General features: G+C 41.4%; 7 non-coding genes across 7 annotated transcripts; all 7 read left to right on the top strand.

Moving 5' to 3' along the window:
• Positions 1 to 1,411: 1,411 nt before the first annotated feature.
• Positions 1,412 to 1,518, top strand: LOC126279335 (U6 spliceosomal RNA). Its single transcript, XR_007550819.1, has one exon. It is a non-coding gene; the product is annotated as a U6 spliceosomal RNA (small nuclear RNA).
• A 2,477-nt stretch (positions 1,519 to 3,995) lies between these two features.
• Positions 3,996 to 4,102, top strand: LOC126279334 (U6 spliceosomal RNA). Its single transcript, XR_007550818.1, has one exon. It is a non-coding gene; the product is annotated as a U6 spliceosomal RNA (small nuclear RNA).
• Positions 4,103 to 6,578: 2,476 nt separating this feature from the next.
• On the top strand, positions 6,579 to 6,685 carry LOC126279693 (U6 spliceosomal RNA). Its single transcript, XR_007551157.1, has one exon. It is a non-coding gene; the product is annotated as a U6 spliceosomal RNA (small nuclear RNA).
• A 3,979-nt stretch (positions 6,686 to 10,664) lies between these two features.
• Positions 10,665 to 10,771, top strand: LOC126279692 (U6 spliceosomal RNA). Its single transcript, XR_007551156.1, has one exon. It is a non-coding gene; the product is annotated as a U6 spliceosomal RNA (small nuclear RNA).
• A 2,476-nt stretch (positions 10,772 to 13,247) lies between these two features.
• LOC126279659 (U6 spliceosomal RNA) lies at positions 13,248 to 13,354 on the top strand. Its single transcript, XR_007551126.1, has one exon. It is a non-coding gene; the product is annotated as a U6 spliceosomal RNA (small nuclear RNA).
• Positions 13,355 to 15,830: 2,476 nt separating this feature from the next.
• LOC126279703 (U6 spliceosomal RNA) lies at positions 15,831 to 15,937 on the top strand. The gene has a single exon (XR_007551167.1). It is a non-coding gene; the product is annotated as a U6 spliceosomal RNA (small nuclear RNA).
• Positions 15,938 to 18,413: 2,476 nt separating this feature from the next.
• Positions 18,414 to 18,520, top strand: LOC126279702 (U6 spliceosomal RNA). The gene has a single exon (XR_007551166.1). It is a non-coding gene; the product is annotated as a U6 spliceosomal RNA (small nuclear RNA).
• Positions 18,521 to 20,321: the final 1,801 nt, after the last annotated feature.

Raw genomic sequence — 20,321 nt, 5'->3', positions numbered from 1 at the left:
CCAGTATGCTAATATTAACATATAGCATTTAGATGTGAGACTCTACTATTTTGACAGCACTTTGAATCCCATCAAGTGATACAAGTCGATGGTGTTCACAATTGCAGCTGATGCACCTCTCATCCTGTGTCTAGGAGAAAGATTGGACAAACTCTGCATGCAATATTCATCATGTTACATACACAGAAGCTCTACCACATAAGCAGATACAGAGCCAGTCAAGACACAAAACACTAGCAAGCTTCAAGATTTCAGGAATAGACAACTACATCACAAACCAGTTTGTGTCACATGACACCAGTAGCTACTCAGTTATTAACTGCTTTCAAATACTAAATTTATCACTCTTTGTTCTGCACTAGCAATTCTTCCTGCAATAACAACATTCACCAACCTGGATTACAGCTGATTGACATTTCACAGGAACATAACTACTGCTACTAACACAATGCTAACCTGGTTTCTCTTACCACATGTCCCCTCGATATTTTAAGCTCATTCACACACCTCAATCACAGTGTTTCACTGTTGTCAAGTAGACCTGCCCTGTGTACACCTGGATCAACACAAATATATCACCTGGTATTGTACTGAAAACGGAACTATGTCCATCATTCCTACTACTATCTCACACAAGTCGCATTAACCCATCCATGCCCTAGTAATGACCTACACTGCTGTGTTTCAAAGTGTGCAATACGAATGCAGTTTTTAATGGTTTGTGAGGCTACTGTGTCTCTTCTTGCAGTCACTATTGTCTTCTGGCGCCATTGGATGAATAGAACCATGCTTGGTCTCTGTGGAGTTCCTCAGTAATTTACATGGTCACAGGCTGTGTCTTCTTGTGTTGTACTTGATGTGTGAGTTAAAAGTTGCATTGCATATGAGCACTCTGTAATTAAATCGATAGGTATCGTAAGAAAGTACCACTGCAAGAGTAATGCAATTTGTGTTAGCAGTGAAGACAGTTTGGCCAAAATATTCGCTTGTTTTGAGAGTCTTGAAGACCTGCTACCTGCTCCAGTCAGAGTCATTTATCCCACACATTAGAGAAGTGTGTTTCATACGTATGCCTATAAGACACTAAACTCGGGATGTGAGAACATGGCGAAAATAGCTGCCAACACGTCTTGCTGCCGCCTAGCGGCAGCTGTGTGAAACTGCTGCTGCTCTGAGTGGATGGTGCGAGAGCAAACGACTCTACGATCTAAGTTTTACACCCAAAACTGCCAAATCTACAGTTGACAGAGCTGCCACTTACTAAGAACGACACCTCGCAGTAATTAGTTCACAAATTAGCACTCGGCAGGCCTTGTGTTCCTCGCCAGAGCTGTGTAAACCTACGTCCAAGCCGAACCATGTTTGACGCGACGCCATAACTATATATACAATTTCAGAGGGCTCCTCGAATGTACTCGCTTCGGCGGTACATATACTAAAATTGGAACGATACAGAGAAGATTAGCATGGCCCCTGCGCAAGGATGACACGCAAAATCGTGAAGCGTTCCACATTTTTTTTCGCAATCTCACTCTCTCATGCCTCACATCAGCTACTAATACCATCAGCCAACTACACAAGTTTCACTTCATATCTGCACCCACTTGTCACAAACTATGCTCTCCATTTACGCAGTTCTCCTCCACTTTCTTTCATTCACAACAGAACATGACAAAACTGGCAATAAACCTATCCCTTACATCACCAATGCACATCTAAAATGTCACTCTAATAACAAGTCAGCAAGCACACCAAAACCACAAGTACATGTCACTAGCACCCCTTCAACACAAATCACAGCCAGGCTAAGCCTAGCACAGGCAAAAGCCTCTTCTCTTCCTCAGTATCACACTCAGCTGTCACAGCATCTCTTGCTACTGTCTCAATCATGTCATTTCATAACACACACCTACTGCCACACACAACATTTGGAAGCCTTACACCAACTTTACACAAGATAGCTGCATGTTCCAAATCTTTCTCACTCACATACTTTCACTTAGACTACTGCTTAAATACACTCTAGCGCTCTAAAATTAGCTTGCATTACCTAATATTTATTTTTCTCTAACGCCTACAAAGCTTCTGGTGCCTGTAAGCCACTATCACATACTGTCTGCACACAGACCCACAATATTTATCTTTATTCATCTTCATGGCTGCAGCTGATGCCATAATTGTTTGAGCAGCATAAACAAACATGTGAAGGAAGGTGTATCTTTCATGATTAAGTGTGCAAGCTACCCCTTTACAGGAAGTTTATTTAACATTATGTTTCAAGTAACTTTCCTAGTGGCCTTGCTATCCAGCTGCAGCCTCATAATACAGACTGCAGGTGACACCTCATCAGGTTCTTAACTGAAGCATATCTGCCTGTGTAATAAGCCACTGCCCTTCACCTAAAAACCAACTATTACTGCAAATCTGTGGTGCATCAGCATGTCATGTACAAATTTCACTGGTGTGACCCACATAGTATTTTCCCACATGTCTGGCAATCTGCCATTACATACAGTTACTTAACAAAATTCCAAAGGTGTCAGCCAATGAATACCACAACACTGAAGTGTTTAGACAGCAGACCAGTATGCTAATATTAACATATAGCATTTAGATGTGAGACTCTACTATTTTGACAGCACTTTGAATCCCATCAATGTGATACAAGTCGATGGTGTTCACAATTGCAGCTGATGCACCTCTCATCCTGTGTCTAGGAGAAAGATTGCACAAACTCTGCATGCAATATTCATCATGTTACATACACAGAAGCTCTACCACATAAGCAGATACAGAGCCAGTCAAGACACAAAACACTAGCAAGCTTCAAGATTTCAGGAATAGACAACTACATCACAAACCAGCTTGTGTCACATTGACACCAGTAGCAACTCAGTTATTAACTGCTTTCAAATACTAAATCTATCACTCTTTGTTCTGCACTAGCAATTCTTCCTGCAATAACAACATTCACCAACCTGGATTACAGCTGATTGACATTTCACAGGAACATAACTACAGCTACTAACACAATGCTAACCTGGTTTCTCTTACCACATGTCCCCACGATATTTTGGGCTCATTCACACACCTCAATCACAGTGTTTCACTGTTGTCAAGTAGACCTGCCCTGTGTACACCTGGATCAACACAAATATATCACCTGGTATTGTACTGAAAACGGAACTATGTCCATCATTCCTACTACTATCTCACACAATTCGCATTAACCCATCCATGCCCTAGTAATGACCTACACTGCTGTGTTTCAAAGTGTGCAATACGAATGCTGTTTTTAATGGTTTGTGAGGCTACTGTGTCTCTTCTTGCAGTCACTATTGTCTTCTGGCGCCATTGGATGAATAGAACCATGCTTGATCTCTGTGGAGTTCCTCAGTAATTTACATGGTCACAGGCTGTGTCTTCTTGTGTTGTACTTGATGTGTGAGTTAAAAGTTGCATTGCATATGAGCACTCTGTAATTAAATCGATAGGTATCGTAAGAAAGTACCACTGCAAGAGTAATGCAATTTGTGTTAGCAGTGAAGACAGTTTGGCCAAAATATTCGCTTGTTTTGAGAGTCTTGAAGACCTGCTACCTGCTCCAGTCAGAGTCATTTATCCCACACATTAGAGAAGTGTGTTTCATACGTATGCCTATAAGACACTGAACTCGGGATGTGAGAACATGGCGACAATAGCTGCCAACACGTCTTGCTGCCGCCTAGCGGCAGCTGTGTGAAACTGCTGCTGCTCTGGGTGGATGGTGCGAGAGCTAATGACTCTACGATCTAAGTTTTACACCCAAAACTGCCAAATCTACAGTTGACAGAGCTGCCACTTACTAAGAACGACACCTCGCAGTTATTAGTTCACAAATTAGCACTCGGCAGGCCTTGTGTTCCTCGCCAGAGCTGTGTAAACCTACGTCCAAGCCGAACCATGTTTGACGCGACGCCATAACTATATATACAATTTCAGAGGGCTCCTCGAATGTACTCGCTTCGGCGGTACATATACTAAAATTGGAACGATACAGAGAAGATTAGCATGGCCCCTGCGCAAGGATGACACGCAAAATCGTGAAGCGTTCCACATTTTTTTTCGCAATCTCACTCTCTCATGCCTCACATCAGCTGCTAATACCATCAGCCAACTACACAAGTTTCGCTTCATATCTGCACCCACTTGTCACAAACTATGCTCTCCATTTACGCAGTTCTCCTCCACTTTCTTTCATTCACAACAGAACATGACAAAACTGGCAATAAACCTATCCCTTACATCACCAATGCACATCTAAAATGTCACTCTAATAACAAGTCAGCAAGCACACCAAAACCACAAGTACATGTCACTAGCACCCCTTCAACACAAATCACAGCCAGGCTAAGCCTAGCACAGGCAAAAGCCTCTTCTCTTCCTCAGTATCACACTCAGCTGTCACAGCATCTCTTGCTACTGTCTCAATCATGTCATTTCATAACACACACCTACTGCCACACACAACATTTGGAAACCTTACACCAACTTTACACAAGATAGCTGCATGTTCCAAATCTTTCTCACTCACATACTTTCACTTAGACTACTGCTTAAATACACTCTAGCGCTCTAAAATTAGCTTGCATTACCTAATATTTATTTTTCTCTAACGCCTACAAAGCTTCTGGTGCCTGTAAGCCACTATCACATACTATCTGCACACAGACCCACAATATTTATCTTTATTCATCTTCATGGCTGCAGCTGATGCCATAATTGTTTGAGCAGCATAAACAAACATGTGAAGGAAGGTGTATCTTTCATGATTAAGTGTGCAAGCTACCCCTTTACAGGAAGTTTATTTAACATTATGTTTCAAGTAACTTTCCTAGTGGCCTTGCTATCCAGCTGCAGCCTCATAATACAGACTGCAGGTGACACCTCATCAGGTTCTTAACTGAAGCATATCTGCCTGTGTAATAAGGCACTGCCCTTCACCTAAAAACCAACTATTACTGCAAATCTGTGGTGCATCAGCATGTCATGTACAAATTTCACTGGTGTGACCCACAAAGTATTTTCCCACATGTCTGGCAATCTGCCATTACATACAGTTACCTAAATAAATTCCAAAAGTGTCAGCCAATGAATAGCACAACACTGAAGTGTTTAGACAGCAGACCAGTATGCTAATATTAACATATAGCATTTAGATGTGAGACTCTACTATTTTGACAGCACTTTGAATCCCATCAATGTGATACAAGTCGATGGTGTTCACAATTGCAGCTGATGCACCTCTCATCCTGTGTCTAGGAGAAAGATTGGACAAACTCTGCATGCAATATTCATCATGTTACATACACAGAAGCTCTACCACATAAGCAGATACAGAGCCAGTCAAGACACAAAACACTAGCAAGCTTCAAGATTTCAGGAATAGACAACTACATCACAAACCAGTTTGTGTCACATTGACACCAGTAGCAACTCAGTTATTAACTGCTTTCAAATACTAAATCTATCACTCTTTGTTCTGCACTAGCAATTCTTCCTGCAATAACAACATTCACCAACCTGGATTACAGCTGATTGACATTTCACAGGAACATAACTACAGCTACTAACACAATGCTAACCTGGTTTCTCTTACCACATGTCCCCTCGATATTTTAGGCTCATTCACACACCTCAATCACAGTGTTTCACTGTTGTCAAGTAGACCTGCCCTGTGTACACCTGGATCAACACAAATATATCACCTGGTATTGTACTGAAAACGGAACTATGTCCATCATTCCTACTACTATCTCACACAAGTCGCATTAACCCATCCATGCCCTGGTAATGACCTACACTGCTGTGTTTCAAAATGTGCAATACGAATGCTGTTTTTAATGGTTCGTGAGGCTACTGTGTCTCTTCTTGCAGTCACTATTGTCTTCTGGCGCCATTGGATGAATAGAACCATGCTTGGTCTCTGTGGAGTTCCTCAGTAATTTACATGGTCACAGGCTGTGTCTTCTTGTGTTGTACTTGATGTGTGAGTTAAAAGTTGCATTGATAAGAGCACTCTGTAATTAAATCGATAGGTATCGTAAGAAAGTACCACTGCAAGAGTAATGCAATTTGTGTTAGCAGTGAAGACAGTTTGGCCAAAATATTCGCTTGTTTTGAGAGTCTTGAAGACCTGCTACCTGCTCCAGTCAGAGTCATTTATCCCACACATTAGAGAAGTGTGTTTCATACGTATGCCTATAAGACACTAAACTCGGGATGTGAGAACATGGCGACAATAGCTGCCAACACGTCTTGCTGCCGCCTAGCGGCAGCTGTGTGAAACTGCTGCTGCTCTGGGTGGATGGTGCGAGAGCAAACGACTCTACGATCTAAGTTTTACACCCAAAACTGCCAAATCTACAGTTGACAGAGCTGCCACTTACTAAGAACGACACCTCGCAGTAATTAGTTCACAAATTAGCACTCGGCAGGCCTTGTGTTCCTCGCCAGAGCTGTGTAAACCTACGTCCAAGCCGAACCATGTTTGACGCGACGCCATAACTATATATACAATTTCAGAGGGCTCCTCGAATGTACTCGCTTCGGCGGTACATATACTAAAATTGGAACGATACAGAGAAGATTGGCATGGCCCCTGCGCAAGGATGACACGCAAAATCGTGAAGCGTTCCACATTTTTTTTCGCAATCTCACTCTCTCATGCCTCACATCAACTGCTAATACCATCAGCCAACTACACAAGTTTCGCTTCATATCTGCACCCACTTGTCACAAACTATGCTCTCCATTTACGCAGTTCTCCTCCACTTTCTTTCATTCACAACAGAACATGACAAAACTGGCAATAAACCTATCCCTTACATCACCAATGCACATCTAAAATGTCACTCTAATAACAAGTCAGCAAGCACACCAAAACCACAAGTACATGTCACTAGCACCCCTTCAACACAAATCACAGCCAGGCTAAGCCTAGCACAGGCAAAAGCCTCTTCTCTTCCTCAGTATCACACTCAGCTGTCACAGCATCTCTTGCTACTGTCTCAATCATGTCATTTCATAACACACACCTACTGCCACACACAGATTAGATTAGATTAATACTTGTTCCATAGATCATGAATACGACACTTCGTAATGATGTGGAACGTGTCAGGTTAATAAAAGATGTCTGTACAAGAAATTACATTACACAAAATATTGCATGACACTAATGATTAAGTTTTTTTTTTTTTTTACTTACTTTATATCTAAAAATTCAGCCAATGAGTAGAAGGAGTTGTCATCTAGAAATTCTTTTAATTTATTTTTAAATGTTAGTTGGCTATCTGTCAGGCTTTTGATGCTGTTTGGTAGGTGCCCAAAGACTTTTGTGGCAGCATAATTTACCCCTTTCTGTGCCAAAGTCAGATTTAACCCTGCATAGTGAAGATCATCCTTTCTCCTGGTGTTATAGGTATGCACACTGCTATTACTTTTGAATTGGGTTGGATTATTATCAACAAATTTCATAAGGGAATATATATACTGTGAGGTTACTGTGAGGATCCCTAGATCCTTAAATTGATGTCTGCAGGATGACCGTGGGTGGGCTCCAGCAATTATTCTGATTACACGTTTTTGTGTGAAATGAATACTTTTCTACTCAATGATGAATTACCCCAGAATATGATGCCATACGAAAGCAGTGAATGAAAGTAGGCATAGTAAGCTAATTTACTGAGATTCTTATCACCAAAATTTGCAATAACCCTAATAGCATACGTAGCTGAACTCAGACGTTTCAGCAGACCATCAATGTGTTGCTTCCAGTTTAACCTCTCATCAATGGACACACCTAAAAATTTTGAAAATTCTACCTTAGCTACAGACTTCTGTTCAAATTCTATATTTATTACTGGAGTTTTGCCATTTACTGTACGGAACTGTATATACTGTGTTTTATCAAAATTTAAAGAGAGTCCGTTTGCTGAGAACCACTTAATAATTTTGTGAAAAACATCATTTACAATTACATCACTTAGTTCTTGGTTTTTGGATGTTATTACTATACTTGTATCATCAGCAAAAAGAACTAACTTTGCATCTTCATCAATGTGGAATGGTAAGTCATTAATGTATATCAAGAACAGTAAAGGACCTAAGACCGAACCCTGTGGGACCCCGTGGTTGATAGCACCCCAGTTTGAGGAATCAGCTGTTTTAACATTACACGAACCACTTATTTCAACTTTCTGCATTCTTCCAGTTAAGTATGAATTAAACCATTTGTGCACTGCCCCACTCAAACCATAATGATTTAGCTTATCTAAAAGAATTCCATGATTTACACAATCAAAGGCCTTTGAGAGATCACAAAAAATACCAATGGGTGACGTCCGGTTATTCAGAGCATTTAATATTTGATCAGTGAAAGCATATATAGCATTTTCTGTTGAAAAGCCTTTCTGAAAACCAAACTGACATTTTGTTAGTACTTTATTTTTACAAATATGGGAGGCTACTCTTGAATACATTACTTTCTCAAAAATTTTTGATAGAGCTGTCAGAAGAGAGATTGGGCGGTAGTTGTTGACATCCGACATATCCCCCTTGGAAACCTTACACCAACTTTACACAAGATAGCTGCATGTTCCAAATCTTTCTCACTCACATACTTTCACTTAGACTACTGCTTAAATACACTCTAGCGCTCTAAAATTAGCTTGCATTACCTAATATTTATTTTTCTCTAACGCCTACAAAGCTTCTGGTGCCTGTAAGCCACTATCACATACTGTCTGCACACAGACCCACAATATTTATCTTTATTCATCTTCATGGCTGCAGCTGATGCCATAATTGTTTGAGCAGCATAAACAAACATGTGAAGGAAGGTGTATCTTTCATGATTAAGTGTGCAAGCTACCCCTTTACAGGAAGTTTATTTAACATTATGTTTCAAGTAACTTTCCTAGTGGCCTTGCTATCCAGCTGCAGCCTCATAATACAGACTGCAGGTGACACCTCATCAGGTTCTTAACTGAAGCATATCTGCCTGTGTAATAAGCCACTGCCCTTCACCTAAAAACCAACTATTACTGCAAATCTGTGGTGCATCAGCATGTCATGTACAAATTTCACTGGTGTGACCCACAAAGTATTTTCCCACATGTCTGGCAATCTGCCATTACATACAGTTACTTAAATAAATTCCAAAAGTGTCAGCCAATGAATACCACAACACTGAAGTGTTTAGACAGCAGACCAGTATGCTAATATTAACATATAGCATTTAGATGTGAGACTCTACTATTTTGACAGCACTTTGAATCCCATCAATGTGATACAAGTCGATGGTGTTCACAATTGCAGCTGATGCACCTCTCATCCTGTGTCTAGGAGAAAGATTGGACAAACTCTGCATGCAATATTCATCATGTTACATACACAGAAGCTCTACCACATAAGCAGATACAGAGCCAGTCAAGACACAAAACACTAGCAAGCTTCAAGATTTCAGGAATAGACAACTACATCACAAACCAGTTTGTGTCACATTGACACCAGTAGCAACTCAGTTATTAACTGCTTTCAAATACTAAATCTATCACTCTTTGTTCTGCACTAGCAATTCTTCCTGCAATAACAACATTCACCAACCTGGATTACAGCTGATTGACATTTCACAGGAACATAACTACAGCTACTAACACAATGCTAACCTGGTTTCTCTTACCACATGTCCCCTCGATATTTTAGGCTCATTCACACACCTCAATCACAGTGTTTCACTGTTGTCAAGTAGACCTGCCCTGTGTACACCTGGATCAACACAAATATATCACCTGGTATTGTACTGAAAACGGAACTATGTCCATCATTCCTACTACTATCTCACACAAGTCGCATTAACCCATCCATGCCCTGGTAATGACCTACACTGCTGTGTTTCAAAATGTGCAATACGAATGCTGTTTTTAATGGTTCGTGAGGCTACTGTGTCTCTTCTTGCAGTCACTATTGTCTTCTGGCGCCATTGGATGAATAGAACCATGCTTGGTCTCTGTGGAGTTCCTCAGTAATTTACATGGTCACAGGCTGTGTCTTCTTGTGTTGTACTTGATGTGTGAGTTAAAAGTTGCATTGATAAGAGCACTCTGTAATTAAATCGATAGGTATCGTAAGAAAGTACCACTGCAAGAGTAATGCAATTTGTGTTAGCAGTGAAGACAGTTTGGCCAAAATATTCGCTTGTTTTGAGAGTCTTGAAGACCTGCTACCTGCTCCAGTCAGAGTCATTTATCCCACACATTAGAGAAGTGTGTTTCATACGTATGCCTATAAGACACTAAACTCGGGATGTGAGAACATGGCGACAATAGCTGCCAACACGTCTTGCTGCCGCCTAGCGGCAGCTGTGTGAAACTGCTGCTGCTCTGGGTGGATGGTGCGAGAGCAAACGACTCTACGATCTAAGTTTTACACCCAAAACTGCCAAATCTACAGTTGACAGAGCTGCCACTTACTAAGAACGACACCTCGCAGTAATTAGTTCACAAATTAGCACTCGGCAGGCCTTGTGTTCCTCGCCAGAGCTGTGTAAACCTACGTCCAAGCCGAACCATGTTTGACGCGACGCCATAACTATATATACAATTTCAGAGGGCTCCTCGAATGTACTCGCTTCGGCGGTACATATACTAAAATTGGAACGATACAGAGAAGATTGGCATGGCCCCTGCGCAAGGATGACACGCAAAATCGTGAAGCGTTCCACATTTTTTTTCGCAATCTCACTCTCTCATGCCTCACATCAGCTGCTAATACCATCAGCCAACTACACAAGTTTCGCTTCATATCTGCACCCACTTGTCACAAACTATGCTCTCCATTTACGCAGTTCTCCTCCACTTTCTTTCATTCAAAACAGAACATGACAAAACTGGCAATAAACCTATCCCTTACATCACCAATGCACATCTAAAATGTCACTCTAATAACAAGTCAGCAAGCACACCAAAACCACAAGTACATGTCACTAGCACCCCTTCAACACAAATCACAGCCAGGCTAAGCCTAGCACAGGCAAAAGCCTCTTCTCTTCCTCAGTATCACACTCAGCTGTCACAGCATCTCTTGCTACTGTCTCAATCATGTCATTTCATAACACACACCTACTGCCACACACAACATTTGGAAACCTTACACCAACTTTACACAAGATAGCTGCATGTTCCAAATCTTTCTCACTCACATACTTTCACTTAGACTACTGCTTAAATACACTCTAGCGCTCTAAAATTAGCTTGCATTACCTAATATTTATTTTTCTCTAACGCCTACAAAGCTTCTGGTGCCTGTAAGCCACTATCACATACTGTCTGCACACAGACCCACAATATTTATCTTTATTCATCTTCATGGCTGCAGCTGATGCCATAATTGTTTGAGCAGCATTAACAAACATGTGAAGGAAGGTGTATCTTTCATCATTAAGTGTGCAAGCTACCCCTTTACAGGAAGTTTATTAAACATTATGTTTCAAGTAACTTTCCTAGTGGCCTTGCTATCCAGCTGCAGCCTCATAATACAGACTGCAGGTGACACCTCATCAGGTTCTTAACTGAAGCATATCTGCCTGTGTAATAAGCCACTGCCCTTCACCTAAAAACCAACTATTACTGCAAATCTGTGGTGCATCAGCATGTCATGTACAAATTTCACTGGTGTGACCCACAAAGTATTTTCCCACATGTCTGGCAATCTGCCATTACATACAGTTACCTAAATAAATTCCAAAAGTGTCAGCCAATGAATACCACAACACTGAAGTGTTTAGACAGCAGACCAGTATGCTAATATTAACATATAGCATTTAGATGTGAGACTTTACTATTTTGACAGCACTTTGAATCCCATCAATGTGATACAAGTCGATGGTGTTCACAATTGCAGCTGATGCACCTCTCATCCTGTGTCTAGGAGAAAGATTGGACAAACTCTGCATGCAATATTCATCATGTTACATACACAGAAGCTCTACCACATAAGCAGATACAGAGCCAGTCAAGACACAAAACACTAGCAAGCTTCAAGATTTCAGGAATAGACAACTACATCACAAACCAGTTTGTGTCACATGACACCAGTAGCTACTCAGTTATTAACTGCTTTCAAATACTAAATCTATCTCTCTTTGTTCTGCACTAGCAATTCTTCCTGCAATAACAACATTCACCAACCTGGATTACAGCTGATTGACATTTCACAGGAACATAACTACAGCTACTAACACAATGCTAACCTGGTTTCTCTTACCACATGTCCCCTCGATATTTTAGGCTCATTCACACACCTCAATCACAGTGTTTCACTGTTGTCAAGTAGACCTGTTCTGTGTACACCTGGATCAACACAAATATATCACCTGGTATTGTACTGAAAACGGAACAATGTCCATCATTCCTACTACTATCTCACACAAGTCGCATTAACCCATCCATGCCCTGGTAATGACCTACACTGCTGTGTTTCAAAGTGTGCAATACGAATGCTGTTTTTAATGGTTCGTGAGGCTACTGTGTCTCTTCTTGCAGTCACTATTGTCTTCTGGCGCCATTGGATGAATAGAACCATGCTTGGTCTCTGTGGAGTTCCTCAGTAATTTACATGGTCACAGGCTGTGTCTTCTTGTGTTGTACTTGATGTGTGAGTTAAAAGTTGCATTGCATATGAGCACTCTGTAATTAAATCGATAGGTATCGTAAGAAAGTACCACTGCAAGAGTAATGCAATTTGTGTTAGCAGTGAAGACAGTTTGGCCAAAATATTCGCTTGTTTTGAGAGTCTTGAAGACCTGCTACCTGCTCCAGTCAGAGTCATTTATCCCACACATTAGAGAAGTGTGTTTCATACGTATGCCTATAAGACACTAAACTCGGGATGTGAGAACATGGCGACAATAGCTGCCAACACGTCTTGCTGCCGCCTAGCGGCAGCTGTGTGAAACTGCTACTGCTCTGGGTGGATGGTGCGAGAGCAAACGACTCTACGATCTAAGTTTTACACCCAAAACTGCCAAATCTACAGTTGACAGAGCTGCCACTTACTAAGAACGACACCTCGCAGTAATTAGTTCACAAATTAGCACTCGGCAGGCCTTGTGTTCCTCGCCAGAGCTGTGTAAACCTACGTCCAAGCCGAACCATGTTTGACGCGACGCCATAACTATATATACAATTTCAGAGGGCTCCTCGAATGTACTCGCTTCGGCGGTACATATACTAAAATTGGAACGATACAGAGAAGATTAGCATGGCCCCTGCGCAAGGATGACACGCAAAATCGTGAAGCGTTCCACACTTTTTTTCGCAATCTCACTCTCTCGCGCCTCACATCAGCTGCTAATACCATCAGCCAACTACACAAGTTTCGCTTCATATCTGCACCCACTTGTCACAAACTATGCTCTCCATTTACGCAGTTCTCCTCCACTTTCTTTCATTCACAACAGAACATGACAAAACTGGCAATAAACCTATCCCTTACATCACCAATGCACATCTAAAATGTCACTCTAATAACAAGTCAGCAAGCACACCAAAACCACAAGTACATGTCACTAGCACCCCTTCAACACAAATCACAGCCAGGCTAAGCCTAGCACAGGCAAAAGCCTCTTCTCTTCCTCAGTATCACACTCAGCTGTCACAGCATCTCTTGCTACTGTCTCAATCATGTCATTTCATAACACACACCTACTGCCACACACAACGTTTGGAAACCTTACACCAACTTTACACAAGATAGCTGCATGTTCCAAATCTTTCTCACTCACATACTTTCACTTAGACTACTGCTTAAATACACTCTAGCGCTCTAAAATTAGCTTGCATTACCTAATATTTATTTTTCTCTAACGCCTACAAAGCTTCTGGTGCCTGTAAGCCACTATCACATACTGTCTGCACACAGACCCACAATATTTATCTTTATTCATCTTCATGGCTGCAGCTGATGCCATAATTGTTTGAGCAGCATTAACAAACATGTGAAGGAAGGTGTATCTTTCATCATTAAGTGTGCAAGCTACCCCTTTACAGGAAGTTTATTAAACATTATGTTTCAAGTAACTTTCCTAGTGGCCTTGCTATCCAGCTGCAGCCTCATAATACAGACTGCAGGTGACACCTCATCAGGTTCTTAACTGAAGCATATCTGCCTGTGTAATAAGCCACTGCCCTTCACCTAAAAACCAACTATTACTGCAAATCTGTGGTGCATCAGCATGTCATGTACAAATTTCACTGGTGTGACCCACAAAGTATTTTCCCACATGTCTGGCAATCTGCCATTACATACAGTTACCTAAATAAATTCTAAAAGTGTCAGCCAATGAATACCACAACACTGAAGTGTTTAGACAGCAGACCAGTATGCTAATATTAACATATAGCATTTAGATGTGAGACTTTACTATTTTGACAGCACTTTGAATCCCATCAATGTGATACAAGTCGATGGTGTTCACAATTGCAGCTGATGCACCTCTCATCCTGTGTCTAGGAGAAAGATTGGACAAACTCTGCATGCAATATTCATCATGTTACATACACAGAAGCTCTACCACATAAGCAGATACAGAGCCAGTCAAGACACAAAACACTAGCAAGCTTCAAGATTTCAGGAATAGACAACTACATCACAAACCAGTTTGTGTCACATGACACCAGTAGCTACTCAGTTATTAACTGCTTTCAAATACTAAATCTATCTCTCTTTGTTCTGCACTAGCAATTCTTCCTGCAATAACAACATTCACCAACCTGGATTACAGCTGATTGACATTTCACAGGAACATAACTACAGCTACTAACACAATGCTAACCTGGTTTCTCTTACCACATGTCCCCTCGATATTTTAGGCTCATTCACACACCTCAATCACAGTGTTTCACTGTTGTCAAGTAGACCTGTTCTGTGTACACCTGGATCAACACAAATATATCACCTGGTATTGTACTGAAAACGGAACAATGTCCATCATTCCTACTACTATCTCACACAAGTCGCATTAACCCATCCATGCCCTGGTAATGACCTACACTGCTGTGTTTCAAAGTGTGCAATACGAATGCTGTTTTTAATGGTTCGTGAGGCTACTGTGTCTCTTCTTGCAGTCACTATTGTCTTCTGGCGCCATTGGATGAATAGAACCATGCTTGGTCTCTGTGGAGTTCCTCAGTAATTTACATGGTCACAGGCTGTGTCTTCTTGTGTTGTACTTGATGTGTGAGTTAAAAGTTGCATTGCATATGAGCACTCTGTAATTAAATCGATAGGTATCGTAAGAAAATACCACTGCAAGAGTAATGCAATTTGTGTTAGCAGTGAAGACAGTTTGGCCAAAATATTCGCTTGTTTTGAGAGTCTTGAAGACCTGCTACCTGCTCCAGTCAGAGTCATTTATCCCACACATTAGAGAAGTGTGTTTCATACGTATGCCTATAAGACACTAAACTCGGGATGTGAGAACATGGCGACAATAGCTGCCAACACGTCTTGCTGCCGCCTAGCGGCAGCTGTGTGAAACTGCTGCTGCTCTGGGTGGATGGTGCGAGAGCAAACGACTCTACGATCTAAGTTTTACACCCAAAACTGCCAAATCTACAGTTGACAGAGCTGCCACTTACTAAGAACGACATCTCGCAATAATCAGTTCACAAATTGGCACTCGGCAGGCCTTGTGTTCCTCGCCAGAGCTGTGTAAACCTACGTCCAAGCCGAACCATGTTTGACGCGACGCCATAACTATATATACAATTTCAGAGGGCTCCTCGAATGTACTCGCTTCGGCGGTACATATACTAAAATTGGAACGATACAGAGAAGATTAGCATGCCCCCTGCGCAAGGATGACACGCAAAATCGTGAAGCGTTCCGCATTTTTTTTCGCAATCTCACTCTCTCGCGCCTCACATCAGCTGCTAATACCATCAGCCAACTACACAAGTTTCGCTTCATATCTGCACCCACTTGTCACAAACTATGCTCTCCATTTACGCAGTTCTCCTCCACTTTCTTTCATTCACAACAGAACATGACAAAACTGGCAATAAACCTATCCCTTACATCACCAATGCACATCTAAAATGTCACTCTAATAACAAGTCAGCAAGCACACCAAAACCACAAGTACATGTCACTAGCACCCCTTCAACACAAATCACAGCCAGGCTAAGCCTAGCACAGGCAAAAGCCTCTTCTCTTCCTCAGTATCACACTCAGCTGTCACAGCATCTCTTGCTACTGTCTCAATCATGTCATTTCATAACACACACCTACTGCCACACACAACATTTGGAAACCTTACACCAACTTTACACAAGATAGCTGCATGTTCCAAATCTTTCTCACTCACATACTTTCACTTAGACTACTGCTTAAATACACTCTAGCGCTCTAAAATTAGCTTGCATTACCTAATATTTATTTTTCTCTAACGCCTACAAAGCTTCTGGTGCCTGTAAGCCACTATCACATACTGTCTGCACACAGACCCACAATATTTATCTTTATTCATCTTCATGGCTGCAGCTGATGCCATAATTGTTTGAGCAGCATAAACAAACATGTGAAGGAAGGTGTATCTTTCATGATTAAGTGTGCAAGCTACCCCTTTACAGGAAGTTTATTTAACATTATGTTTCAAGTAACTTTCCTAGTGGCCTTGCTATCCAGCTGCAGCCTCATAATACAGACTGCAGGTGACACCTCATCAGGTTCTTAACTGAAGCATATCTGCCTGTGTAATAAGCCACTGCCCTTCACCTAAAAACCAACTATTACTGCAAATCTGTGGTGCATCAGCATGTCATGTACAAATTTCACTGGTGTGACCCACAAAGTATTTTCCCACATGTCTGGCAATCTGCCATTACATACAGTTACCTAAATAAATTCCAAAAGTGTCAGCCAATGAATACCACAACACTGAAGTGTTTAGACAGCAGACCAGTATGCTAATATTAACATATAGCATTTAGATGTGAGACTTTACTATTTTGACAGCACTTTGAATCCCATCAATGTGATACAAGTCGATGGTGTTCACAATTGCAGCTGATGCACCTCTCATCCTGTGTCTAGGAGAAAGATTGGACAAACTCTGCATGCAATATTCATCATGTTACATACACAGAAGCTCTACCACATAAGCAGATACAGAGCCAGTCAAGACACAAAACACTAGCAAGCTTCAAGATTTCAGGAATAGACAACTACATCACAAACCAGTTTGTGTCACATGACACCAGTAGCTACTCAGTTATTAACTGCTTTCAAATACTAAATCTATCACTCTTTGTTCTGCACTAGCAATTCTTCCTGCAATAACAACATTCACCAACCTGGATTACAGCTGATTGACATTTCACAGGAACATAACTACAGCTACTAACACAATGCTAACCTGGTTTCTCTTACCACATGTCCCCTCGATATTTTAGGCTCATTCACACACCTCAATCACAGTGTTTCACTGTTGTCAAGTAGACCTGCCCTGTGTACACCTGGATCAACACAAATATATCACCTGGTATTGTACTGAAAACGGAACAATGTCCATCATTCCTACTTCTATCTCACACAAGTCGCATTAACCCATCCATGCCCTGGTAATGACCTACACTGCTGTGTTTCAAAGTGTGCAATACGAATGCTGTTTTTAATGGTTCGTGAGGCTACTGTGTCTCTTCTTGCAGTCACTATTGTCTTCTGGCGCCATTGGATGAATAGAACCATGCTTGGTCTCTGTGGAGTTCCTCAGTAATTTACATGGTCACAGGCTGTGTCTTCTTGTGTTGTACTTGATGTGTGAGTTAAAAGTTGCATTGCATATGAGCACTCTGTAATTAAATCGATAGGTATCGTAAGAAAATACCACTGCAAGAGTAATGCAATTTGTGTTAGCAGTGAAGACAGTTTGGCCAAAATATTCGCTTGTTTTGAGAGTCTTGAAGACCTGCTACCTGCTCCAGTCAGAGTCATTTATCCCACACATTAGAGAAGTGTGTTTCATACGTATGCCTATAAGACACTAAACTCGGGATGTGAGAACATGGCGACAATAGCTGCCAACACGTCTTGCTGCCGCCTAGCGGCAGCTGTGTGAAACTGCTGCTGCTCTGGGTGGATGGTGCGAGAGCAAACGACTCTACGATCTAAGTTTTACACCCAAAACTGCCAAATCTACAGTTGACAGAGCTGCCACTTACTAAGAACGACATCTCGCAATAATCAGTTCACAAATTGGCACTCGGCAGGCCTTGTGTTCCTCGCCAGAGCTGTGTAAACCTACGTCCAAGCCGAACCATGTTTGACGCGACGCCATAACTATATATACAATTTCAGAGGGCTCCTCGAATGTACTCGCTTCGGCGGTACATATACTAAAATTGGAACGATACAGAGAAGATTAGCATGCCCCCTGCGCAAGGATGACACGCAAAATCGTGAAGCGTTCCGCATTTTTTTTCGCAATCTCACTCTCTCGCGCCACACATCAGCTGCTAATACCATCAGCCAGCTACACAAGTTTCGCTTCATATCTGCACCCACTTGTCACAAACTATGCTCTCCATTTATGCAGTTCTCCTCTACTTTCTTTCATTCACAACAGAACATGACAAAACTGGCAATAAACCTATCCCTTACATCACCAATGCACATCTAAAATGTCACTCTAATAACAAGTCAGCAAGCACACCAAAACCACAAGTACATGTCACTAGCACCCCTTCAACACAAATCACAGCCAGGCTAAGCCTAGCACAGGCAAAAGCCTCTTCTCTTCCTCAGTATCACACTCAGCTGTCACAGCATCTCTTGCTACTGTCTCAATCATGTCATTTCATAACACACACCTACTGCCACACACAACATTTGGAAACCTTACACCAACTTTACACAAGATAGCTGCATGTTCCAAATCTTTCTCACTCACATACTTTCACTTAGACTACTGCTTAAATACACTCTAGCGCTCTAAAATTAGCTTGCATTACCTAATATTTATTTTTCTCTAACGCCTACAAAGCTTCTGGTGCCTGTAAGCCACTATCACATACTGTCTGCACACAGACCCACAATATTTATCTTTATTCATCTTCATGGCTGCAGCTGATGCCATAATTGTTTGAGCAGCATAAACAAACATGTGAAGGAAGGTGTATCTTTAATCATTAAGTGTGCAAGCTACCCCTTTACAGGAAGTTTATTTAACATTATGTTTCAAGTAACTTTCCTAGTGGCCTTGCTATCCAGCTGCAGCCTCATAATACAGACTGCAGGTGACACCTCATCAGGTTCTTAACTGAAGCATATCTGCCTGTGTAATAAGCCACTGCCCTTCACCTAAAAACCAACTATTACTGCAAATCTGTGGTGCATCAGCATGTCATGTACAAATTTCACTGGTGTGACCCACAAAGTATTTTCCCACATGTCTGGCAATCTGCCATTACATACAGTAACCTAAATAAATTCCAAAAGTGTCAGCCAATGAATACCACAACACTGAAGTGTTTAGACAGCAGACCAGTATGCTAATATTAACATATAGCATTTAGATGTGAGACTCTACTATTTTGACAGCACTTTGAATCCCATCAATGTGATACAAGTCGATGGTGTTCACAATTGCAGCTGATGCACCTCTCATCCTGTGTCTAGGAGAAAGATTGGACAAACTCTGCATGCAATATTCATCATGTTACATACACAGAAGCTCTACCACATAAGCAGATACAGAGCCAGTCAAGACACAAAACACTAGCAAGCTTCAAGATTTCAGGAATAGACAACTACATCACAAACCAGTTTGTGTCACATGACACCAGTAGCTACTCAGTTATTAACTGCTTTCAAATACTAAATCTATCACTCTTTGTTCTGCACTAGCAATTCTTCCTGCAATAACAACATTCACCAACCTGGATTACAACTGATTGACATTTCACAGGAACATAACTACAGCTACTAACACAATGCTAACCTGGTTTCTCTTACCACATGTCCCCTCGATATTTTAGGCTCATTCACACACCTCAATCACAGTGTTTCACTGTTGTCAAGTAGACCTGCCCTGTGTACACCTGGATCAACACAAATATATCACCTGGTATTGTACTGAAAACGGAACAATGTCCATCATTCCTACTTCTATCTCACACAAGTCGCATTAACCCATCCATGCCCTGGTAATGACCTACACTGCTGTGTTTCAAAGTGTGCAATACGAATGCTGTTTTTAATGGTTCGTGAGGCTACTGTGT

Source organism: Schistocerca gregaria, chromosome 6, assembly GCF_023897955.1.
Source record: "Schistocerca gregaria isolate iqSchGreg1 chromosome 6, iqSchGreg1.2, whole genome shotgun sequence".
Classification (NCBI taxonomy): Eukaryota; Metazoa; Arthropoda; class Insecta; order Orthoptera; family Acrididae; genus Schistocerca; species Schistocerca gregaria.
This window is presented reverse-complemented; position numbering and strand designations above follow the sequence as displayed.